Here is a 27338-nt window from a genome sequence, read left to right as displayed (position 1 = left end):
GTACCCATCTGCTGTAACCAATAACACACCCATGGGTTATCTTAAAGAACAAGAATTTATTTCATTATGATTTTGGTGGACAGAAGTTGAAAATCAAGCCACCATCAAGTATAATTTCTCAAAAAATCCTGGAGCATTCTGGTACTGGACTGCTTCAATCCTTGGATTCCTTGACTTGCATCTCTGCTTCTCATCATGTTTTGATCTCTATATCCTTGTTTCTACTCTTCTCTGGTTTCTATCAGCTTCTAGCTTCTTTCTGTGGCCTTACCATTGTAAGATTTCCAGTAATATGGATTAAGAACCAACTTGATTCTGTTTGCCATACCTGAACTAAAAATAGCACATTTTAAAACACCTGTTTACAAATAAATTCAAATTCACAGACTACAGTTTAAAATTAAGAATACAGTTTAAAACTAAGGATGTCTTTCACTGGGGTGCATAATTCAAATTACCACACTATGTACTACAGGTCAGAAGCTGTAATTTTTCAGACCCACACATGACTTCATTAATAACTATTTAGTATATTACATTTCACTGTGGCCAAAAATCAGCACAGTGTTTCCAGATAATGCTGGAGATAATCAGAGTCGAAAGAGAACAGTTTAAGTTAACAATTTATTTAAACAAATGTTAAGAGGGGAACACCTCTATTCTTGAGGAAATCTAATAATTTTCTTTTTTGAGTTTTCTAATGATTAGCCACTTCAATCCTTTCTTCATGACCTTGTTTCTCAGACTGTATATTATAGGATTAAAGGAAATGTGCAATAAAATATAACAAGCAGATAGAATGATATCAGTGAATAATGTATACCCCAAAAATTGGCTTCAGGTAAGCAATGAAAGCAGTTGAGAGGAAAATCACAACAACTTCCAGGTGTGGGATGCAAGTTGAATAGTCTTTTGGCTGCCCTTGTGTTAGGGAATCTTTCTAATAGTGGAAGAGATGTAGATGTATGAGATTATGATGCTGATAAACCAGAATAAATCAAGTACTGCAATAAGGTGAATGACCACAATTTGTGTAGTTATATCCTCTGAACAAGGGACAGAAAGCAAGTGCGGAAGATCACAGAAAAAATTGTTAAATTTTTTTGAGTCCACAGTAAGAAAAAGAAAAGGTGCCTATAGTGTGCATAAGGGATATAAAGCCACCATAGAACCAAGATTCAGCTACCATCTGCAAACACATGTCCCTGTTCATGACTTCATAGTGCAGATGATGGCAAATAGCAGCATGGCAGTCAAAGGATGTTGCTGTGAGTAGTAAAAGGTTTGCACCTGCTGATAAAACATGAGAAAGTCCTGGGTGACACAACTAAGAAATGAGATGGAATTGTTCTGGGCCAATGAGTTGACAACAGTCCTTGGGACAACTGCACAAATGAGGCAAAGATCAAATAGGGACAGATTCCTTAAAAAGAAGTACATGGCTTGTGGAGGAATGGGTCCACAGAAGTTATGGTGATGATGAGACCATTCTCCGTTAGGGCAGAGTGGTATATTTGTACAAAAATTGAGGCTTGCAGTAACTGAAGTTTTCATGGGCCAGAAAAATCCAAGAGAAGAAATTCTGTTACCTTTAAGGTACAGTTTATTCTTGATGAAATTCTGCAATAAAAATAAAAAACTATTATTGAAGGTATCTAGATCATCAAAGTTTCCTACTTAATGCTTAGCACACATTAATAAATATGTGTGTGTGTCCATGTATGTGAGTGTGTGTGGCAATAATAAGAGCTTTAACAGTAAATGCTTCCATCAATAAAAAGGTTTATTAGTCATATGTTCTGATGTATTCTGTTTTCAAAAAGTTTTCTTCTTTTCCATATAATCATCTACTTCTGGCCAAGTACGTAAGCCAATAGTTTACTCTACTACTTGATATCAGCAATTTTGTTGGATAAACCACCATGTGCATTACCAAGTAGGGTTTTAATTTATGTGATAGGAAATAAAGGAACAGATGTGGACTATCTTATATGCCTGCATGAAATCCTTTTTATATTTTCCTTTAGAAATTTTTGTAAAAATTATTATTTTTGTAAATTATATAAAATTATTTTGTAAATAATACATTATATGTTATGGTATGGAATGTTTTGGAATGGTATGATGTGATGTGGAATGGAATGCTATGGATTGGAATGTGATGGAAGAGAATGTTATGTAATGGAATGATACAGAATACTTTGGAAAGTTATGGAATGTGTTTGAAAGGAACATTATGGAATGGAATGGAACATTATGTAATGAAATGGAATATTACAGAATTAATGTAATGGAGTGGAATGTTTCCTTTTTTAATGTAATGAAGTAGAAACAAATATTACTGAATGTAATGTTATGGAATGGAATGCTATGAAACAGAATGTTACAGAATGTAATGTTATGCAATGCAATGTTATGGACTGGAATGTTATGAAATGGAATGGAATATTACAGAATGGAATGGAGTATAATGGAATAGAATGTTATGGAATGGAATGGAATGTTATGGATTGGAATATAATGGAATGTAAAGTTATGGAACAGAATGTTATGGGATGCTATGTTATGGAATGGAATGTTATTGAATTCAATGATATGCAATAATATGGAATGTCATGGAATGTGATGCAAAGGAATGTTATTGATTGTAATGTTATGGAATAGACTGAAAGGAATGGAATGTTATGGAAAGTAGTGTTAGGTATTGGAAAGTAATGGAATGGTTGGAATGCAATGTGATAGAATACAATGGAATGAGATGTTCTTGAATGCAATGCTATGGAAGGGAATGGAATGTTATGAAATGGAATGTTATGGAATTGAAAGTTATGGAACAGAAATGAAAATTATGGATTAGAATGTTATGAAATGCAATGGAATTATTTGGAATGAAATATAATGTTATGGAATGCTACTTAATGGAATGGAATGGATTGAAGTTTATGGAAATGAATGGAATGGAATGGAATGTTATGGAATGATAAGGAATGCAACATTATGTTATGGAATGATTTGGAATAGAATTTATTTAAAGGAATGTTATGGAATGCAATGGAATGTTATGGAATGGAATGGAGTATTATGGAATGGAATGCTAGGGAATGAAATGAAATAATATGGAATGGAATGTTGAGGATTAGAATACAATGGAATGAACTGTTATGAAAAGAAAGTTATGGAATGGGATGATATGGAAAGAAATTTTATGGTATGGAGTAATATGGAATGGAATGCTATGGAATTGAAAGTTATGAATGGAAATTTATGGAATGGAAGTTTATGGAAGAGAGTGCTATGGAATGGATGTTATGGAATGGAATTCAATGTCATGTAATGGAATGGCATGGAATATTATGTAATGGAATGCAATATTATGGAATGGAATGATATGGAATGTTATAGAATATTATGGAAGGTAATGGGAGGTTATGGAATGAAATGTTATGGAAAGGAATGTTATGGAATACAATGAAATATTATGGAATGGATTATTATAGAATGGAATGGAATGGAATGTTATGGAATGGGATGATATGGAATGCTTTAGAACATTATGGAAGGTAATGGAAGGTTATGGAATGGAATGTTATGGAATGGAATGTTATGGAATGCAATGAAATATTATGGAATGGATTGTTATAGAATGTAATGTTATGTTATAGAATGGAATGTTATGGAATAGAATGCTACGGAATGGTATGATATGTAACGATAAGAAATGTTATGTAATGAGATGGAAAGGAATGATACAGAATGAAATGTGGAATGCAATATTATATAATGTATTGGAAAATTATGAAATGGAATTTTATGCTATGGAAATGAAAGTTATGGAATAGAATGTTATGTAATGGAGTGGAAATATATGGAAAGGAATGGAATGTTATGCAATGAAATGGGATATGGTGGAATGGAAGGTTACTTAATGTACTTGAATGTAATGGAATAAATTTTATGGAAATGAGTGGAATGGAATGGAATGTTATGAATTGGCAAGGAATATTATGGGAGATAATATAGAATAGAATTGAAAATTATGAGCTAAAATGTTATGGAATGGTATGGAATGAAGAGGAGTGTAATGGAATTGAACATTATGGAATGATGTAATGGAATTGAACAAATGTATGGAGTGCAATTTCGAATGGAAATGATATGGAGTGGAATTTTGTATGAATACTATGAAGGAATGGTATGATATGGAATGGAATGTTATGGAATGAATGAAATGTTATGGAATGTTACATATGTAATGAATGTTCATGGAGTGGAATGGAATGTTATGGAATGCAATGTGATAGAATTAAAGCAATATTGCAGAAGGATGTTTACATGATGAAAACTGGAAGGATTGAGATGCAATGTGACGAAATATGATGAAAGGAATGATATTGAATGGAGTTTTGGAATGCAATATTTTGGAATGGATTGGAATATTATTAAATGAAAGTAGAATTAAGGAATGGAAACAAAAGTTATGGAATAGAATGTTATGGAATGAAATGGAAAGCTATGGAATGGATGTTACAGGATAAATTAGAATGTTATGGAATCTTCTTATGGAATGGAAAGGAAGGAGAGCAATGTACTTGAACTGAATATTTGGAATGGAATGTTAGGAATGGAATGGAACAATTTTATAAGGGAATGCCATTGAATGAATGATATGGAATGTGTGTGTGTGCAATAGAAGGATATGCAATGGAACAGAATGTTATGGAATGGAAAGTTGCAGAATTGAATGGAACATTATGGAATGGAATGGAATGTTTTTGAATACAATGTTATGGACACAAATGTTATGGAATGGAATAGAATCTTATGGAATTGAATGCGTTATGGCATGGAATGTTTTCAAATGGTATAATGTTATATGGAATGGAATATTAGGATTGAAATGTGATGGAAGATGTTATGAATTGAATGATATGGAATATTTTGGAATGTCACAGATATGATTCAAAGGAATCTTTATGGAATGGAATGCTATGAAATGGAATGGAATGTTACAGAATGAATATGATGGAATGAATATTTCCTTTTCAAATGGAATGATATGTAAGTGAATATGATTGAATGCAACGCTATGGAATGAAATGTTATGGAATGGAAAGGAACATTAAGGTATGGAATGGAGTATTATAGGATAGAATGTTACAGAATAGAATGAAATGGAATGTTATGGATTGGAATACAATGGAATATAAAGTTATGAAACAGAATATTATGAAATGCAATGATATGGAATGTTATAGAATTTTATGTTGCAGAATTGAATGGAATGTTATGGAATGTAATATTAGTTTATGTATGGAATGTTATGGAAGCAAATGTTGAAAAGATTTTTATGGAATGGAAGGGAAACTTAAGGAATGGAATGAAGTGTTATGGAAGAGAATGTTTTGGAATGGAATGACAGGATATGGAATGGGATGTTATGGATTGGAATGGAATGAATGGAATGTTATGGAAAGGAATGTTATGGAATGGAAGGGAATGTAAGTTGCAGAAATGAATGGAATCTTATGGAATGGAATGGAATGTTATGAAATGGAAAGTTTTGGAATTAAATGTTATGGAATGGAATGTTTCTTCATGGAATGGAATGATATGGAAGTGAATGTTATTGAATTTAATATTATGCAATTGAGTATTATGGACTGGAATGTTTTGGAATGGAATGGAATGCTATGGAAAGTAATGAAATGATACAGAATGTAATGTGGATTGGAATATACTGGAATGGAATGTTAAGGAAAAGAATGCTTTGGAATGGATGCAATGGAGTTGAATGTTATGGAATGGAAATTAATGAATGGATTGTTATGGAACGAAATGTTATGGAATAGAATGCTACAGATCTGATATTATGGAATGGAATGAAATGATATGGGAATGGAATGGCATGGAATATTATGTAATGGAATGCAATGTTACGGAATGGTATGTTATGAATTGGAATGGTATATTATGGAATGGACTGGAATGTTATAGATTGGAATGATATGAAATGTTATGGAAGGTTAAGGAAGGTTATGGGTGGTAACAGAATGGAATGGAATGGAATGTTAAGGCTTGGATTGTTATGAAATGAAATGAAATACTATGGAATGGATTTTTATAGAATGGAATGAAAATGTTATGTTATGGAGTGGAATGTCATGGAAAAACATGGAATGGAATGAAATGGAATGATATGGAATGTTATGGAATGTGATGGAAAGGAATGTTATAGAATATTTTGTTATGGAATGCCATATTATCCAATGTAATGGAAAATTATGAAATTGAATGTTATGGAATGTAATGTTATGGTATGGAAATTAAAGTTATTAAGAATGTTATGTAATGAAGTGGAAATATATTGAAAGGAATGGAATGTTTTGCAATGAAATGGGAAATTATGGAATGGAATGTTACTGTAATTGAATGAAATGGAATAAATTGAAAGGAAATGAGTGGAATGGAATGGAACATTACAGAATGGAATGGAATGTTATGAAATGGAAAAGAATTCCATAACATTCCATTACATTCTGTAAAGGAATGTTATGGAATGGTAAGTTATAGAGTAGAATTGAAAGTTATGAAATGAAATATGTAATAGAATGGAATGGAGAGGAGTGTAACATAACTGAATGTTTTGCAATGGAATGTTATGGAATTGAATATTATGGAATGGAATGGAATGCAATGTTATTGAATGGAATGTTATTTAATGGAATGTTATGTAATTTAAAGACATATTATGTAATGGAATTTTATGGAATGGTATGAATTGAATGTTATGGAACTGAATGGAATGTTATGGAATGGAAAGTTGCAGAATTCAGTGGAATGTTATGGAATGGAATGTCACGTAATGGAATGGAATGCTATGGAAGCAAATGTTATTTTTAATACAATTTTATTGAGATGTATTCACATACCATGCAGTCATACAAAGCATACAATCAATTGTTCACAGCAGCATTATCTAGTTGTGCATCCATCACCAAAATAAATTTTTGAACATTTTTATTACCACTCAAAGAAAATACTAAGAATAAAAATTAAAGTGGAAAAGAACAATTAAAGTAAAAAAGAAGACAGGGTGTCTCTTTTTTTGCCCCCATTTTTCTACTCACCTGTCAATGCACTTGACAAAGGGGAGTGTGATTCCCATGGCCTTCCCAATCACATTGTCACCCCTCATAAGATACATGTTGATAAAATCATCTTCAAGATTCAAGGGTTCTGGGTTGCAGTTTGATAGTTTCAAGTGTTTACTGCTAGCTATTCCAATTCATTAGATCCTAAAAAGGGTTCTCCATATTGTGCATAACAGTGACCACCAGAGTGATCTCTTGGTTCTGTTTGGAATCTCTCAGCCACTGAGAAGTTCATCTATGTTGTCATATGTTTCACCCTTTTGGTCAAGAAGATGTTCTGTAACCCATGATGCCAGGTCTATATTCCTTCCCAGGAGTCATATTCCACATTGCCAGGGAGATTTACACCCCTGGGTTTCAGAAAGAACATAGGGGAGAGGGCAGTGATTTCACCTGCCAAGTTGGCTTAGCTAGAGAGAGAGGGCCACATCTAAGCAACAAAGAGGTATTCAGGAGGACACACAGGCACAATTAAAGCAAGCCTAGGCTCTCTTTTGCAGTAGCAGTCATACCAAGGGCAAGTCCCATGATAGAGGGCTCAGCCCATCAAACCACCAGTCCCCAATATCTCTGAGAACATCAGCAATCATGGAGGTGGGGAAGCCCAACACCCCTGCATTCTTCCTCAGCTCCTCATGGGGGGTTTGCATATTTTTTCATTGTTTTTATATTAACTATTAACCATGAATAAAAAATAAACATATTAAAAAATTTTCAAAAAAACCAAAACAAGGGAATAAGAAAAAGACAACTAGCCTAAAATAACTACTTTAATTCCAACATGTTACTACTACTCTACCCTAAGAAAGTAACTAATATAGCAACATTGTTGTGAACTTGTTACTACCATGCCCACAAGAAATTAAAAAACAATAGTCATTCCTTGGCAACTCCAAAATGTTAAATTTGCCTATGAGAGTGTACCTGTTCCTATTGGGTTATTGTTCCTCCTTCACTAACTGCTCTCTATCACTAGGTCCCCTATATTCTACATTATAAACCATTTATTTTACATTTTTTCAATGTTCATGTTAGTGGTAGCATATAATATTTCTCTTTTTGTGCCAGGCTTATTTTGCTCAACCTTATGTCTTCAAGTTTCATCTATGTTGTCATATGTTTCACAACATCATTCTTTCTTACTGCTGTGTATATTCCATTGTGGTGTATACACCACATTTAATTAATCCATTCATCTGTTGAAGGACATTTGGGTTGTTTCCATCTCTTGGCAATTGTGACTAATGTTGCCATGAACATTGGTGTGCACATATCTGTTCGTGTCATTGCTTTCAGATCTTCTGGGTATATACCAAGAAGTGCAATTGCTGGATCAAAGGATAACTTTATATCACATTTTCTAAGGAACTGCCAGACTGTCTTCCAGAGTGGCTGAACTATTCTACAGTCCCACCAACAATGAATAATAATTCCAATTTCTCTACATCCTCTCCAGTATTTGTAGTTATCTGTTTGTTTAATGGCAGCCATTCTAATTGGTGTGAGATGGTATCTCATTGAGTTCTTAATTTGCAACACTAAAAGCTGTGAAGCTGAACATTTTTTCTTGTGTTTCTTGGCCATTTGTGTTTCTCCTTCAGAGAAGTGTCTTTTCATGTCTTCTGCCCATTTTATAATTGGGCTGCCTGCTCTACTGTCATTGAGTTGTAGGATTTCTTTGTATATGCAAGATAGTCTTTTGTCAGAAACATGGTTTACAAAATTTTTTCCCATTGAATTGGCTGTCTCTTCACCTTTTTGACAAATTCCTTTGAGCTTCAGAAACTTCTAAGTTTGAGGAGTTGGCATTTATCTATTTTTCCCTTTCTTGCTTGTGCTTTGGGTTTATGGTCTAGGAAGAGACCACCTAATACAAGGTTTTGAAGATGTCTCCTACACTATCTTCTAGGAGCTTTAAGGTACTGTCTGCTGTATTAAGATCTTTAATCCATTTTGAGTTAAATTTTTGTGTAGGATGTGAGGTAGGGGTCCTCTTTCATTCTTTTGGATATGGATACCCAACTCCCACAGCCCCATTTGTTGAAAAGACTGTTATGTCCCAGTTCAGTGGCTTTGGGGGCCTTATCAAAATTCAGTCAGCCATAGATCTTGGGGTCTATCTCCAAATTCTCAATTCAATTCCATTGATCAGTATATCTATCTTTGTGCCAGTACCTTGCAGTTTTGACTACTGTGCCTTTATAATAAGCTTCAAAATCAGGGAGTGTAAATCCTCCCACTTTGTTTCATTTTTAGAGTGTTTTTAGCAATTTGAGTCATCTTTTCTTTCCGAGTAAGTTTGATAACTAGCTTTTCCAGGTCTGCAAAGTAAGTTGTTGGAATTTTGATTGGGATTGCATTGAATCTGTAGATGAGCTTGGGAAGAATTGAAATCTTGATGACATTTAGCCTTCCTATCCATGAACATGGAACATTTTTCCATCTTTTAAAATCACTGTATAGGTCTTTTACATCTTTGGTTAAGTTTATACCTAGGTACTTGAATTTTTTAGTTGTATGGAGAATCATATCTTTTTCTTGAGTGTCTCTTCACTTCATTCATTTCTAGTGCATGGAAACTTTACAGACATATGTGCATTAATCTTATATCCTGCTAGTTTGCTAAATTTGTTTATTAGCTCTAGTAGCTGTATCATTGATTTCTCAGGGTTTTCCAGATATAAGATCATATCATCTGCAAATAATCACAGTTTTACTTCTTCCTTTCCAATCTGGATGCCTTTTATTTCTTTGTCTTGACAGATTGACCTGGCTAGCACTTCTAGGACAATGTTGAATAACTGTGGTGAGAGCAGGCATCTATTTTTCATTTCTCATCTTAGAGGGAAGGATTTCAGTCTCTCAACATTGAATACTATGCTGACTGTGGGTGATCCATATATGCTGCTTATCACATTGAGGATGTTTCCTTCAATCCCTACATTTTGAAGTGTTTTTATCAAAAAGGGATGTTCAATTTTGTTGAATGCTTTTTCAGCATCTATTGAGATGATTATTTTATTTTTCTCTTTTGTTTTGTTACTGTGTTGTACTACATTGACTGATTTTCTTATGTTGAATCATCCTTGCATGCTTGGAATGAACCCCACTTGGTCAGAGTGTATGATTTTTTTCAGGTGTATTTGGATTCAATTTGCAAGTATTTTGTTGACAATTTTTGCTTTTGTATTCTTTAGGGAGATTGGCATGTAGTCTTCCTTTTTTGTAGTATCTTTGCCTGGTTTTGGTATTAGATTGATGTTGGCTTCATAAAACTGTTAGGTAGTGTCCCATTTTCCTCAAAGTTTTGAGAGTTTAAGTAAGATTGGTGTCAGTTCTTTTTGGAAAGTTTGGTAGAATTCCCCTGTGAAGCCATCTGGCCATGGGCCTTTATTTGTGGGGAATTTTTTGATGAGAGATTGGATCTCTTTGTTTGTGATTGATTGGTTGAGGTCCTCTATTTCCTCTCCCATCATTCTAGGTTGTTCATATGTTTGCAGTAAATTGTTCATTTCCTCTACATTATTCAGTTTGTTGGTATACAGTTGTTCACAATATTATCTTATAATTTTTTAAATTTCTTTGGGATCCACAGTAATGTCACCTTTCTCATTATTTTGTTTATATGGGTCATCTCTCTTTTTAATTTTTTCAGTCTAGCTAGGGGCTTGTCAATCTTGTTGATCTCCTCAAGGAACCAAGTTTTGTTGTTATGTATTCTCTCTTTTGCTTTTTTTTTGTTCTTTCTGTCATTTAGTTCTGCTTTAATCCTTGCTATTTATTTTCTTCTACTTGGTTTAGGATTAGTTTGCTGTTCATTTTCTAGCTTCTTCAGCTGCTCTATTAGTTCTCCAATTTTAGTTCTTTCTTCCTTTTAGATATATGTATTTAGTAATATAAATTTCCCACCCAATACCACTTTTGCTGCATCCCATAGGTTTTGATATGTTGTGTTCTCATTTTCATTCATCTCTAGATATTTAAAATGTCTCTTGCTATTTCTTCTTTAACCCACTGATTGTTTAGGAGGGTGCTGTTTAACCTCCAGGTATGTTTGAATTTTCTAAGTCTCTGATGGTTTGACTTCTAATTGTATTCCACTGTGGTCACAGAATGTGCTTTGAATAATTGCATTTTTTAAGTTTATTGAGGCTTGTTTTGTGTCCCCTCATATGATCTATTCTGGAGAAAGTTCTGTGAGCACAAGAGAAGAATGTGTATCCTGGTTATTTGGGATGTAATGTTCTATATATGTCTGCTAAATCATGTTCATTTATCAGATTATTTAGGTTTTCAATTCCTTATTGGTCTTCTGTCTGGTTGATCTATCTATAGGAGAAAGTGATGTTTTGAAATCTCCCACAGTTACTGTGGAAACATCAATTGCTTCCTTTAGTTTTGCCAGTGTTTCCTTATGTATTTTGTGACACCTAGTTTGGGTGCATACACATTTATGATTGTTATTTATTCTTGTTAAATTGCCCATTTTATTAGTATGTACTGGCCTTCTTTGTCTCTCATAACATCCTTGCATCTAGTGTCTATTTTATCTGAGATTAAAATTGTTATTCCTGCTTTCTTTTGCCTATGGCTTGCATGAAAGATTTTTTCCATCTTTTCACTTTCAATTTCTTTGTGTCCCTGTGTATACAATGAATCTCTTGTATGTACAATATTGATGGTTCATATTTTTGATCCATTCTGTGAATTTATATCTTTTAAATGGGGAGTTTAATCCATTTATATTCAACATTATTACTCTGAATGTATTTCTTGAATCAACCATCCTATCTTTTGGTTTATTTTTTTAGATATATTTTACCCCTCTCTCTTAATGTCCTTTAATGTACCCATACTGAATCTCTTTAGTACTGAATATTTCTCCATATCTCTCTCCATTCTTTGTTTTTCTGTTGGTAGGGCTCCCTTTTAGTATCTCAATTAGGGAAGGTCTCTTGTTAGCAAATTCTCTCAGCATTTGTTTGTAAAAATTTAAACTCTCCCTGAAATTTGAAGGAGAGCTTTTGCTGAACAAAGAATTCTTGGTTGACAAATTTTTCTCTCAGAATTTTTAATATGCCTTCTTGCCTCCATGGTGGCTGCTGAGTAGTCACTTCTTAATCTTGTGCTGTTTCCTTTGTAAGTAGTGACTGCTTTTCTCTTGTTGCTTTCAGAACTTGCTCCTTCCCTTCAATATTTGACAGTCTGATCAGAATATGCCTCAGAGTGGGTTTATTTAGATTTAATCACTGGGCATTTGTGATTTTTTTAATTTATATTCTTCAGTAGGTTTGGGAAGTTTTCCCAACAATGTCTTTGAATACTCTTCCTAGACATTTACCCTTCTCTTCCCCTTCTGCAACACCAATGAGTCTCATATTTGGATGTTTTATATTATCTTTCATATCTCTGAAGTCCATTTTGACTTTTCAATTTTTCCCCATTCTTTCCTTTGTTCTTTCATTTTTCTTTCTGTCATCTTTGAGGTTGCTGATTCATTGTTTAGCTTCCTATAGTCTTGTACTTTGGGTATCCATTATCTTTTTAATTTGGTCAACAGTTTCTTTTATTTCCATAAGATCATCCTTTTTTATTCACTCTTGCAATTTCTTCTTTACGATCTTCTATGGTCTACTTCATGTTCCTTATGTCCTGTGCCATGCTCTCATTGTTTATCTTTAGTTCTTTGATTAATTGCTCCAAGTACTTTGTCTCTTCTGATCTTTTGATTTGTTTGTTTTGGGGTTATCCATATTGTCTGTTTTTTTTCATATGCTTTAAAATTTTCTGTTGTTTTTGGCCTCTTGGCAAAAAAACTTGCTTAACTTGATAGGGTTCTTTTAGGGTATGTAGGATTATTCAAACACTTATTTCTAATTTTTCAGATCCACAGATTTATGGGTACACTTTCTCTAACCAGCATGTGGCATCCATGAGCCACCTATTCCCCTCTAGCCAGTTCACCCCAACTTTGTCTTTGTCTTGAGTGCTTTTGAATCTTGTGGGGGTCCAATTGGTGCACCATGTTTGTGTGCATTTGGTGATGCCCACCCTGAATGTAGGGCATGTGTCTGAGTGGTTAGGGAGGGAGGACAGCTTTAATCAAAGCTCCCAGGTGTTCCTGGAGATTTAAAGCTGTTGCAATAGTCTAAACCTTCAGTTCAGTCTTGACACTGTTTTTCTGTGCTACTGACATATGTCCTTTGTATTGGTGTATCATCCCTGGGACTTCTGAGTGGGTCCTTCTTCTAAGCTGTGCCCTCCTAGGGCCTCTGCTGAGGGAAGGCTTCTACATTATCAGTGAGCACCATCCCACAAGGGAAGTTATTGGCCACAGGGCCATGTAGGTGCATTCCTAGTCTGCTGAAAGGATGGCTGTATGGAGTGTGCTAATTTTCCCCTTTTCACACATCACCACATTCCCAGCTCTGGGACAACTAGCTGTGGGTGATGAAAGTCTTTGTGCACAACAGATATTGTGGATGCACACATGTTGCTGGAAACACTTCCTGTTGCACTGGGTTTCTGGCACAGATCTGAACTGCAGCACTGGTGCCAGGCAGCAGTATTCCCAGCCCACCAAGAAGATGGCTGTAACAGGTGTGGTTATTTTCCTCTTTTGGCTAACCTCTGCCTGTCTTGCACTGAGGCAATTAGCAGTGGGTGCATGAAAGGCTATTGTCCACACCAGATATTGAGGCATTCCCACAGGTTGTGGGGATGCAGTTCTCAATGCCATATCCACAGCCACTTTTGGGTTTTTAAAACTAGTCTGACTGCAAACACCAACCCATGTCTTCCTCAGACTGCAACATGGCTGCTGGTTATTCAGCAGGCTTACTCACTCATTTCAGAATTAAGACTCCTGGTTTCACCAAGTGGATGGTCCCTGAAGATTTAGCAGATGTTGTCCTGCTGGTAAATCACTGGAACTTGTGTTCTGGGTCACTTTCCTTCTCTTATCTAGTATTTATCATGGAGATTTTTTTTTGCCCTGTCTCTCCTAACTGCCATCTTCTGGAAGCTCTTGCAAATCTTATTGAATGGAATGTTATTGAATGCAATGTTATGGAATGGAATGAAATATTTTGGAATGGAATGTGATGTTATGGAATGGGATGTGATGAATGGAATGATATGATAAGGAATGGTTTGTTATACATTGGAATATATTGGAATGGGATGTTATGGAACAGAAAGATATGGAATGGTAGGTTATGGAATGGAATGATATGCACAGAATGTTTTGGGATGGAATAACATGGTATGATATGGAATGTTATGGAATAGAATGTTATGGAATGGAATGATACAGAATGTTATGGCATGCTCTGAAATGGGATGGAATGTATCTATGGAATGGAATGGAATTATTTGTAATGACATGTTATATAATGGAATATTATGGAATGGAAATAATGTTATGTAATAAATTATGTTATGGAATGGAATTATGTGTAATGAAAGATCATGGAATAGAATGTAAGGTGATGGAATGGAATGGAATGGAATGGATGTTATGGAATCATTTTTTTATTTTGATAGTATGAGTGGAATGTTATGCACTTGAACATTATATTATGGAATGGAGTGCAGTTGAATGTTTTGTAATGGAATGTTATTGAATGGAAGGGAAGGGAATGTTACACAACATAATATTATAGAAGGGAATGTTTCAGAAATGAATGAAAGGATTTGGAAAGGAATGTTATGGAATGGAAGAGCATAAAATGGGTTGTAATTGATTGTCATGGAATCATATGGAATGGAATGATATTGAATGGAAAGTGATGAAAATCAAAGCTATGAAATGGAATACAATGCTATGGAATGGATTGGAATACTATGGAATGGAATGTTTTGAAATGAGATGGAATGATATCAAATGAAATTTTATGGAATGGAATGTTATGGAGAGAAATATTATGCATGGGATGTTGTGGATAGGAAAGTTATTGAAAGGAATGTTATGGTACAGAAATTAATGATATGGAATGGAATGTTATGGAATGGAATGTTATAGAATGGAAAGATATTTTATGGAACAGAATGTAACAGAAGCAAATGTTAGGGATCATGATAATATGGAATGTCATGCTATGGAATGTAATGTAATATGAAATGGAATGATATTGAATATTATGGAATTTTAGGGTACAGCATGGTAAGGACTGTGACAGAAGGAATGATATGGAATGGAATGTTATGGAATGCAATGTAGTGATATGCAATAGAATGTTACACAGTAGTATAGAATGTTATGGAATGTAGTGAATGAAATGGAATTGAATGGAGAGGAATTTAATGGTATGGACTGTAATGGAATGGAATGTTTCCTTTTGGAATGGAATGATATGGAAGAGAATATTATTGCATGCAATGTTATGGAATGGAATATTTTGGAACAGAATGTTATGGAATATAAAGTTATTCAGTGAATGTTATGAATGAAAACTTATATAATGGAATGCAATTGTATGTAATGGAATGAAGTGTTATGGAATGGAACATTACAGAATGAAGAGAAATAAAATGGAATGGAATGTTATAGATTGGAATGTGGTGGAAGGCAATATTATGGAATGGAATGGAATATTATGAAATGCAATGTTATGAAAAGGAATGATCAAAATGAAATAAAATTTATGGAATGGAATATTATGGAATGGAATGGAATGGAATTATATGAAATGGAATGGAATGCTATGGAATTTAGTGGGATTTTATGGAATAGCATGTTACTTACAGCCAAAATAAAGCAGGAATATCAATATGAATCACAGATAAAATAGACTTTAAATGCAAGAATATTATGAGAGACAAAGAAGGCCACTACATACTAATAAAAGGGGCAATTCAACAAGAAGAAATAACAATCATAAATGTTTTTGTGCCCAATCAAGGGGCCACAAATATAGGGGGACAAACAATGGCAGAGCTAAAGGAAAAGAACTGATGTTTCCACAAACATCATTGTGGGAGACTTCAACACATCGCTCTCTCCTATACATATATCTATCAGACTGAAGACCAGTAAGGAAATTGAAAACCTAAACAATCTGATAAATGAATTGGATTTAACAGACATGTATAGAACATTACATCCTAAATCACAAGGATACAGATTCTGCTCTAGTGCTCATGGAACTTTCTCCAGAATAGATCATATGTGGGGAAATAAAACAAGCCTCAACAAATTTTAAAAAATTGAAATTATTCAAAGCACCATTCTCTGACCACAATGGAATACAATTAATAGTCAATAAGCATCACAGACAGAAAATTCACAAATAACTGTAGGTTAAACAATGCACTCCTAAACAATCAGTGGGTTAAAGAAGAAATAACAAGAGAAATTTCTAAATATATAGAGATGAATGAAATGAGAAACACAACCTAACAAAACCTGGAGATGCAGCAGAAGTGGTACTGAGGGGGAAATTTATAGCATTAAATGCATACATCAAAAAGGAAGGAAGAGCTAAACTCAAAGAACTAATGAGTGACTGAAGAAGCTAAAAATGGAACAGCCAACCAATCCAAAACCAAGTAGAAGAAAAGAAATAACTAGGATTAAAGCAGAAAGAAATGACCTAGAGAAAAAAAAACTACAGAGAGAATAAATAACATCAACAAACTGGTTCTTTGAGATGATCAACAAGATTGACAAGTCCCTAGCTAGGCTGACAAAATCAAAAAGAGAAAAGAGCAATATTTAAAAAAATGAATGAGAAAGGTGACATTACTGCAGATGCCAAAGAAATTTAAAAAATTATAGGTGGATATTATGAACAACTCTATGCCAAAAAACTGGATAATGTAGGGGAAATGGACAATTTTCTGGAAACATATGGAAAACCTAGAGAAGAAATAGAAGACCTCAACCAATCAATCACAAGAAAAGGGATCCAATCAGCCATCAAAAAGTTTCCCACAAATAAATGCCCAGGGCCAGATGGCTTCACAGGGGAATTCTATGAAACTTTCCAAAACGAACTGACAGCAATTCACTTAAACTCTTTCAAAACATTGAAGAAAATGGAATATTATATCTTCTAGTTTGCTAATGCTTCCAGAATGCAAAACACCAGAAATGGATTGGCTTTTATAAAAGGAAGGTTATTTGGTTACACAGTTACAGTCTAAAGGCCATAAAGTGTCCAAGGTAATGCATGAGCAATCAGGTACCTTCCCTGGAAAATGGCCAATGGTGTTTGGAAAACCTCTGTTAGCAGGGAAGGCATGTGGCCATCATCTGCTCCAAGTTCTCATTTCAAAATGGCTTTCTCCCAGGATGTTCCTCTCTAGGCTTCAGCTCCTCAAAAATGTCACTCTTAGTTGCTCTTGAGGCATTTGTCCTCACTTAGCTTCTCTGGAGCCAAAGTCTGCTTTCAAAGTCCATCTCCAAAATGTCTCTGTAAGCTGAAGCTCCTCTCTCAGTTCCAGTGTGTTCTACAAAGTGTCCCTTTTGGCTGTAGCTCCTCTGTGAAATGTCACTGTCAGATGCACTGAGTTCCTTCTGTTTTTCAACTCATTTATATGGCCCTGTGATTTAATTTAGACTCACCCTGAATGGGTGGGGTAACAACACCATGGAAATTATCCAATCAGAGTCATAACACATAGTTGAGTGGGGTGCATCTCCACAGAAACTCTCAAAGAATTACAATCTACTCAACACTGATACATCCACCCACACAAGATTACATCAAAGATAATGGTGTTTTGGGGCATATAATACATTCAAACTGGCACATTACCTAACACATTTTATGAAGCTAACATCAATCTAATACCAAACCAGGCACTGATGCTACAAAAAAGGAAAACTACAGGCAAATCTCTCTAATGAATACAGAGAAAAAAATCCTCAACAAAATACTTGCAAATTGAATCCAAAGACAAATTTAAAAAATCATACATCATGACAAAGTGGGGTTCATTTCAGGCATGCAAGGATGCTTCAACACAAGAAAATCAATTACAACACATTAACAAATGAAAAGAGAAAAATCATCTGATCATCTCAATAGATGCTAAAAAAGCATTCAACAAAATCCAACATTCCTTTTTGATAAAAACACTTCAAAAGGTAGAAATTAAAGGAAAGTTCCTCAAAATGATAAAGAGCATATATGAAAAACCCACAGCTGGCATAGTACTCAATGGTGAGAGACTGAAAGCCTTCACTCTAAGATCAGGAATAAGACAAGGGTACCTGCTGTCACTCCTGTTATTCAGCACTGTGCTAGAAGTTCTAGCCAGAATAATCTGGAAAGACAGAGAAATAAAAGGCATCTAAATTGGAAAGACAGAAGTAAAACTGTCATAATTTGCAGATGATATGATCTTGTATCTGGAAAACCCTGAGAAATCAATGATGCAGCTACTAGCATTAATAAACAAATTTAGCAAAGTAGCAGGATACAAGATGAATGCACATAAGTCAGTAATATTTCCATACACTAGAAATGAAAAAAGTGAAGAGATACTCAAGAAAAAGATACCATTTTCAAAAACAACTAAACAAATCAAGTACCTAGGAATAAGCTTAACCAAAGATGTGGATAACCTATACAAAGAAAACTACATAACTCTACTAAAAGAAATAGAAAGGGAGCTTAAAAGATGGAAAATATTCCATGTTCATGGATAGGAAGGCTAAATGTCATTAAGATGTCAGTCAATTCTACCCAAAGTCATCTACAGATTCAATGCAATCCCAATCAAAATTCCAACAACCTACTTTGCAGATTTGAAAAATGGATTATCAAATTTATTTGGAAAGGGAAGATGCCTCAAATTGCTAAAAACACTCTACAAAAGAAAAATGAATTGGGAGGACTTACACTCCCTGACTTTGAAGCTTATGATAAAGCCACAGTATTGAAAGCAGCATGATACTGACAGAAAGAAAGACATATTGATCAATGGAGTTGAATTGAGAATTTGGAAATAGACCACCAGATCAACAGTTGACTGATCTTTGATAAGGGCCCTAAAGACACTGAACTGGGACATAAGTCTTTTCAACAAATGGGACTGGGAGAGATGGATGTCCATATCAAAAAGAATGAAAGAGCACCCCTACCTCACAACCTACACAAAAATTTACCTCAAAGTAGATCAAAGACCTCAATATAAAAGACAGTACCATAAAACTCCTAGAAGATAATGTAGGGAAACATCTAGACCTTGTATTAGGTGGCCACTTCCTAGACCTTACACCCAAAGCACAAGCAACAAAAGAAAAAAATAGATAAATGGGAACTCCTCAAGCTTGGAAGTTTCTGTACCTCAAAGGAATTTGTTAAAAAAGTAAAGAGGTAGCCAACTCAATGGGAAAAATTTTTTGGAAACCATGTATCTGACAAAAGACTTTACATATATCTTGCATATATAAAGAAATCCTACAATTCAATGAGAATGGTACAGACAGCCCAATTATAAAATGAGCAAAATTATGAAGAGAAAGTTCTCTGAAGAGGAAATAAAATGGCCAATAAACACATGAAAAAAAGTTCAGATTCACTAGGTATTGGATGCAAATTAAGACCACAATGAGATACCATCTCACACCAATTAGAATGTCTGCCATTAAAGAAACAAGAAACTACAAATGCTGGAAAGGATGTGGAGAAATTGGAACTCTTATTCACTGTTGGGACTGCATAATGCTTCAGCCACTCTGGAAGTCAGTCTGGCAGTTCCTTAGAAAACTAGATATAGAGTTACCCTTTGATCCAGCAATTGCACTTTTCATTATATACCCAGCAGATCTTAAAGCAGGGACACAAACAGATATCTGCACAACAATGTTCATATTAGCATTAGTCACAATTGCCAAGAGTTGGAAACAACCCAAATGTCCTTCATCAGATGAGTGGATGAATATAATGTGGTATAAACACACTATGGAATACTACATGACACTAAGAAGGAAAAATGTTGTGAAACATATGACAACATGGATGAACCATGAAGACATAATGCTGAGCAAAATATGTCAGGTACAAAAAGAGAAATATTATATGCTACCACTAATGTGGACATTGAAAAAATGTAAAATAAATGGTTAATAATGTAGAATGTAGGGGAACTACTGAAAGAAAGCAATTAATGAAGGAGGAATGATAACCCAATAAGAACAGATAAGCTATCACATGTAAATTTAACATTCTGGGAATGTCCAGGAATGACTATGATTTGTGAATTTCTGGTGGGTATGGTAGGAACAAGTTCACAGAAATGTTGCTATATTAGGTTGTTTTCTTGGGGTAGAGTACAAACATGTTGGAAGTAGTGATTTTAGGTTAATTGCCTTTTTCTTACTCCCTTGTTATGGTTTGTTTGAAATGTTTTTTTCATTTTTTTATATAGTTAATAGTTAATTTTAAAAAGTTAATTAGATAAAACAATGAAAAAAATATGCAGAGCCCCCCTGAGGAGTTGGTGGAGAAAGCAAGGGTGTTGGGCCTCCCATCTCAATGGTCTGATGTACCCACAGATATCAGGGACTGAAAGTTTGATGGGCTGAGCCCTCTACCATGGGACTTGCCCTTAGCAAGACTGTGGCTGCAAAGGAGAGGCTAGGCCTGCCTATAATTGTGCCTAAGTGTCTCTTCCTGAAAGCCTCTTTGTTGCTCAGATGTGACCCTCTCTCTCTAGCTAAGCCAACTTGGCAAATAAAATCACTGCCCTACCCACTACATGGGATCTGACACCCAAAGGAGTGAATCTTGCTGGCAACATGGAATATGACTTGGGGAGGAATCTAGACCTGGCATGATGGATGGAGAACATCTTCTTGACTAAAAGGGAGATGTGAAAGGAATTGAAATAACCTTCAGTGGCAGACAGATTCTGAGAGGAGCTGAGAGGTCACTCTGTTGGGCACTCTTAAGCACAATCTAGACAACACTTTTTAGGTTCTACTGAATTGGAATAGCTAGCAGTAAATGCCTGGAACTGTTAAACTGCAACTCAGAACCCTTCAGTCTTGAAGACAATTGTATAAAACTGTAGCTTATTTGGGGTGACAATGTGATTGGGAAAGCCATATGGACCACACTCTCCTTTGTCCAGTGTGTGGATGGATGAGTAGAAAAATGGGAGCAAAAAAAAAGAGACTTCTTACAATTCAATGACAAGGGTTCAAACAGCCCAATTTTAAATGGGCAAAAGATATGAAAAGGCATTTTTCTAAAGAGGAAATACAAATGGCTAAAAACACATGGAAAAATGTTCATCTTCACTACCTATTAGTGAAATGTAAATCAAAACCACAATGAGATATCATCTCACACCAATAAGAATGGCTGCCATTAAACAAATAGGAAATAAATGCTGGAGAGGGTGTTGAGAAATTGGAACTCTTTTTCACTGCTGGTGGGAATGTATAATGGTACAGCTACTATGGAAGACAGTTTGGCAGATTCTCAGAAAACTATATATTGAATTACCCTGCTATCCAGCAATTCCACTTCTTGGTATATACCCAGAGGTTCTGAAAGCAGTGCCATGAACAGACATCTGTACAGTGATGTTCCTAGTGGCATTGTTCACAATTGCCAAGAGATAGAAACAGTCCAAGTGTCCATGAACAGTTGAGTAGATAAACAAAATGTGGTATCTACATATGATGGAAAGCTATGCAGCAATAAGGACAAGGATCATGAAACAGATGGTAACATATATGAACCTTGAAGATATAATGCTGAGTGAAATAAGTCAGATATAAAAACAGAAATATTGTGTTACCACTACTATGAACTCCCTGAAAAATGTAAAATCAATGCCTTATAATGTAGAATATTGGGAACCTAGAGATAGACGGAAGTTAGTAAAGGGGAAATAATAACCTAATATGTTCAGATATGTTACTGAGGGTTAATTTAAAGGTATGGGAATGGATAGGGGTGATGATTGTTTATTAATGGGATTATAAGTATCAGAGCTGCACTTGTAGGCACATGGCAGGCAGGGAGTGGAGTATATTTGAGCTGGGACAGAACAGTCAACAAATGGTGCTGGAAGAACTGGAAATCCATATCCAAAAGAATGAAAGAAGACCCCTACCTCACACCCTATACAAAAATTAACTGGAAGTGGATCAAAGACCTCAATACAAGTGACAGCACAATAAAACTCTGTGTTAGAAACTGTAAAAAAATATAATGTGTGGATCAAACCAACATGAAGCAGATAACTGCCCTGCACATTAGCAGGTGCTGCTCTGTCTACAAGGGAGTGAGGAACAAAGATACATATAACAAAGGAAGTCACTGAAGCATAACAGAGTTTACCCAGGAGTTTTGATAATAGTTAATAGATCACCTGTACCTCCACCAAGGTTAGGCTCCCCCACTGTGGACATGCCAATGAAACTAAGATAAGGAAGTCTTTGTAATCATCCTAAGGAATTAGCCCTTTTTTGAGATGTGCAGCAAAGTACTTCTACTTCTGGACAAATTGCCGTAAATACTGGCCTGAGTCCCAGGAAAAGTTGGAGGTCTCACCCAGGAGGGGATGCTCTGCCTCGGACCATGTGCCAACTAGGACTCTGATCAGCTGAAGATTGGGACCTCCCCAGCCAGTAGTATTGGATGTGGGGGTTTTCCCTGGTTTGGTGTGTTTTTCTTTTCTTTTCCTTTGCTGAACAGACTGCTTTATTTTCAGCTATCGCCTCATTAATGATAAATGCTTGTAGTCTCGTAATTCAATAAATTTTCTTCCATAAAGTTATGCTATATCAGTTCATGTCTCTTCCCTCCTCCCATGATTTACCTTGCACAACAAACTCTTAAAAGATTATATAAGGAAACATTTTCAAGGCATAGTAATAGGAGATGGCTTCTTACACCTTACCACCCAAAGCACAAGAAATGTAAGAAAAAAAACACAGATAAATGGGAACTCCTCAAAATTTAAAGCCTCTGTGGCTCAAAAGACTTTGTCAAAAGGGTGAAGAGGCAACCAACTCACTGGGAGAAAATATTTGGAAAACATGTATCCGATAAGAGATGGATATCCTGCATATAAAAAGAAATCCTACAACTCAACAATAGTACAGACAGCGCAATTTTAAAATGGGCAAAAAAATATGAAATGACATTTTTCCAAAGAGGAAATACAAATGGCTAAAAAAACACATTAAAAAATTTCATCTTCACTAGCTGTTAGGGAAATGCAAATCAAAACCACAATGAGATACCATCTCACACCAATAAGAAATGTTGTCATTAAACAAATAAGAAACAACAAGTACTGGAGAGGTTGTGGAGAAATTGCAACACTTTTTCATTGCTGGTGGGACTGTATAATGGTATAGCTGCTGTGAAGACAAGTTGGTAGTTGCTCAGAAAACTAGATATTGAATTACCCTATGATCCAGCAATTACACTTCTTGGTATATTCCCAGAGGATCTGAAAACAGTGACATGAACAGATATTAATAAAGAGGGAATAATAACCTAATATGTTCAGATATGTTAGTGAGGGTAAATTTAAAAGTATGGGAATGGATAGGGGTGATGATTGTTAATGGGATTATAAGTATCAGAGCTGCAATGAAGGCAAACAGGATTGAAAGAAACTGTTTGAAGGCATGTATCCCACAGATCAGAACTATAAACATAGATGCTTGCATGATATACTTCTAAGGTATGACACAGGTACAGAGAGTTGACAACAGAGTGGTATATGGAAAAATCTACCTATTGCATACTAGGAACTCTAATTGATAGGAATACCTTACTACTACCACACAAATACTAGTGACAAATAATTAAGGGTTAAAAAGAGCTATGAGATGTTTTGAGTCATGAGAATTGTTTAAAATGGTGAGTGATGAGGACTGTACAACTAAGGGATGATAATGTGAGATACTGATTAATTACTGTGTTCAGAGCCTATGCCATGTGAAATGAGGAATCCCCTACTTTATAAAAGTCAAGCCCTCAATTTTTAGGCTTGCTCCTGTGAAACTTATGGTTGTAAAGGGGAGGTTAAACCCACTTATAATTATGCCTAGAGTCACCTCCAGAGAACCTCTATTGTTGTTTTGCTCAAATGCAGACTTTCTGTCTCTAAGACCAACTTTGCAAATAAATCCATCACCCTGCCACTGACATGGGACAGGAACCCCACAGATGAAAGAGTCTCCCTGGTAATGGGGGACCCAGAATCCAGAAATGAACATGACCCTGGCATCAAGGGCTTGAGAATGCCTTTCTGACCAAAAGGGGGAAAAGAAAGACAATAAAATAAGGTTTTGGTGGCTAGGAGATTTCAAACATAGTCAAGAGGCTGTTCTGGAGGTTACTGTTATGCAAGCTTCAGCTCGATATCCTAAATGTCCACAGTATGATAAGCTCAAGTCAACAGTAGTCCCACAAACCCTATAGAATACCTGGGTCCCTACTTGAGACTATAAAAGTTTCAATCACTAAATTTATTCTTCAGGAACTTAAATCACCCAGAGAGCTCCTATTCCAGCTAAGTCCCCCAAACCTAGAGGCAACAGTTTCTTCAAGAACATCAACCAGTTTTGTCCCTTTTTCCCATGTTGACACCCCTTGTCAACATGAACAAGTTAGTCTGGTCACTGCCTAGACATCCCTAAAGATTGGGAAAGTGATTAAACTAGAGGAAGGGGTAGCAACAGACAAGGTGGAATTTAACAAAGGACCATGAATACTGAATCTCTATATAATTTTCTTTTTCTTAGTTGCTAGGATATTGGATTAGCTAGAAGGAAAGAAATGAAATGGTGTAATTGTAACCCATAAGATTTTTGAAATTTGCTATATAGCTACTTGTTAAATTATAATTTGAAAGTTATCACCTTTTTGTATATATGTAATATTTCACAATAAGGAAATAACTGACACTATGTTACTATAACCCATAACATTTTTTGGAAATTTCCTATATAACTACTTGCTAATTTGCATGTTGAAAATTATCACCTTTTTGCATATATGTTATATGTCACAATAAGTAAATAACTGAAACTGTGGAACTGTAACCCATAATATTCTTTGAAATTTGATTTCTAACTACTTGTTAAATTGCACTTGGGAAGTAATCACTACTATGTAAATATGTTATATTCTACAATAAAAAATACTATTTAAACAGTGAAGTGTTGAGGTTAAGAGTGTAAGCTTTAGAGTCTGACAGTCATGGGTTCAAAATCTGAGTTGCCACTTAATGGCAGGGAGCTTTCGGATGTGTTTTAGAATTCACTGGACCTGTTCCCTGATAGTAACAATACAACAGCAAGCCCAGCTCAAAGGGACAACTAAGGCACTGTTTGTAAAATGAAACATCTTACCTGGGACTTACTGAGTGCACAGCAACACAAAAAAGTAACTGATTTTAAAACAATGAAAATTTAGAATCAGAATTTGTTGAATTACTTTAAGGTTTAATTTAATAGTACACCATATTTTACTTGATATTTTTGACAGGTTACATTGCATGTTATAATTTATTAGTGTTTTATGGGTGATCAGGAATATATTCACTGAGCATCCAGTGTGTCCTAAAGGGCCCATGACTGAATTCTCAGAAATGTTTCACTGTAAATGAGAAATCTGCTGCAGCAAATAGATGCTCAAATGCAGACTTAAATTCTCTAATTTCCATTCATTTCCCCCCCTTGTCCCAATCACTCCAGCCTCAGTAGATTTGGTCACCATTGCACTAACCCCACCCTATTAACACCTCTGTTTTGTCTTTCCACTCTTTAAAAGTAGAAAACCTTGAGATTATCAATTAATAAAAATTAGAAAATATGGATAATCACAAAGATGAAAATTAATATGCTTTATTATTTTATCTATCACTACAGGAGCAACAAGGGTTGAGTAATGTGGCAACTACATTTTACCTCTAGCACTCCAGGATGGCTCCTATCTTGGAAAGTGTATTGCAGCATGCCTTTCTCCTGTACAATGTATCAGCGACATCCTTCAGGCCTGTGACTGCATTCGACCCACCCCTCCCACAGTCCCGGTTTACTTGGCAAATCTTCTGTGGGCTGGGCCCAATGGAGTGCTTCCAGATGTTTCTTGAACTAATGCTGAAATGTTTATTTTCCTACCTAATTCTCTGAAATAAATTAAGCCATGAAGTCAGAAGTCTTTCTTTCACACTTTAGAAGCCAATGCAAAAATCTCCATCTCTCAATCTGTGAACCTCTCCCCTCCTTCCTATGGCTAATAACTAGCCTTTGATTTGCAACCCAAAGCTGCAAACTCCACAAGACAAGGTGGAATTCACTACAAGGCTCACCATTCACGTATTCACTAGACGTCTCAAGCCAGGATTTGAACAGTTTGGTAATTACCCAACCATTATTTAACCCTGGTAATGGAGAACTACCAATGCACCCTCAGGATCCTCGAGCCTCACTCTCTTCTTCTCCATTGCGAAGCTTTGCCCGCAGGCCCAGGGTCACGGTGAGGTCAGGCCTGCAGGTTGTCAGGGGAAAGGTCAAACGCTCTAAGGCCTGCCACCTGCAGTTCCCGGGATCAGGAAATCGCTGCCACCTGGCGCCCTCCAACTCCTTGATCAGGGATCACTGGGGTGGAAGAACAAGCAACCCCAGAGGGGCATCTGCTCAGACCCGTCCGGGCCCATCCTTGGGGTCTGGGTTTACGAGGTGTCCCCCGCCCCCTCTCCCATCCAGATCCTGGAAGCCAGAGGTGGGGGCGGGGGTAGAAAGCAGTGGGTGTCAGGGGCTAAGTTTAGTTGATAACCTACCTCAGGCCTCTCTGCAACCAGCGTCTCCAGAGCCAGCTTCGGTTCCCAGAGTAACTTGGGGCCAAGGCAGTGGGGGTTGTCCAAGGCTCATCACCTCCTCCACGCACAGGCTGCTGGAATGGGGGTTCTGGCGCTCCCTGCCCTCCTTACCGCGGGTTAGGATGTCCGCACTTCTGTTCAACTTAGGGCGCTAAGGCCGCAGCTTCCACCCGCAGGATCCTGACCTCGGAGGACTCAGGGGTTCCCAGGGTGGGGACGCGAGAGGGTGCTGTGTCCAGGGGCTCTGGTGGGAAGCGGCCAACCCTTTCCAGTAGGAAACCCAACTCCTCCAGCTCGGCAAACTGCCAAGCTCATCCCAGGCGCCCCCGCCCCTCCCGGCACCGGAAGCCCTGGGACCCGAGCCGATGGGCGGGGCCG

At 36.1% G+C, this 27338-nt stretch overlaps 1 long non-coding RNA gene across 1 annotated transcript; it reads right to left on the bottom strand.

The window, feature by feature from the left end:
* Window positions 1–610: 610 nt before the first annotated feature.
* Window positions 611–27336, bottom strand: LOC119532521. The gene is made up of 2 exons (XR_005216556.1): window positions 26922–27336; window positions 611–1620 (listed from the first exon to the last, which is right to left on the bottom strand). It is a non-coding gene; the product is annotated as an uncharacterized LOC119532521 (long non-coding RNA).
* Between the last annotated feature and the right edge of the window lie 2 nt (window positions 27337–27338).

The sequence above is a fragment of the Choloepus didactylus genome, chromosome 4 (assembly GCF_015220235.1).
Source record: "Choloepus didactylus isolate mChoDid1 chromosome 4, mChoDid1.pri, whole genome shotgun sequence".
Classification (NCBI taxonomy): Eukaryota; Metazoa; Chordata; class Mammalia; order Pilosa; family Megalonychidae; genus Choloepus; species Choloepus didactylus.
The sequence above is the reverse complement of the archived record's forward strand: the minus strand, read 5'-3'. Positions and strand labels throughout refer to the sequence as shown.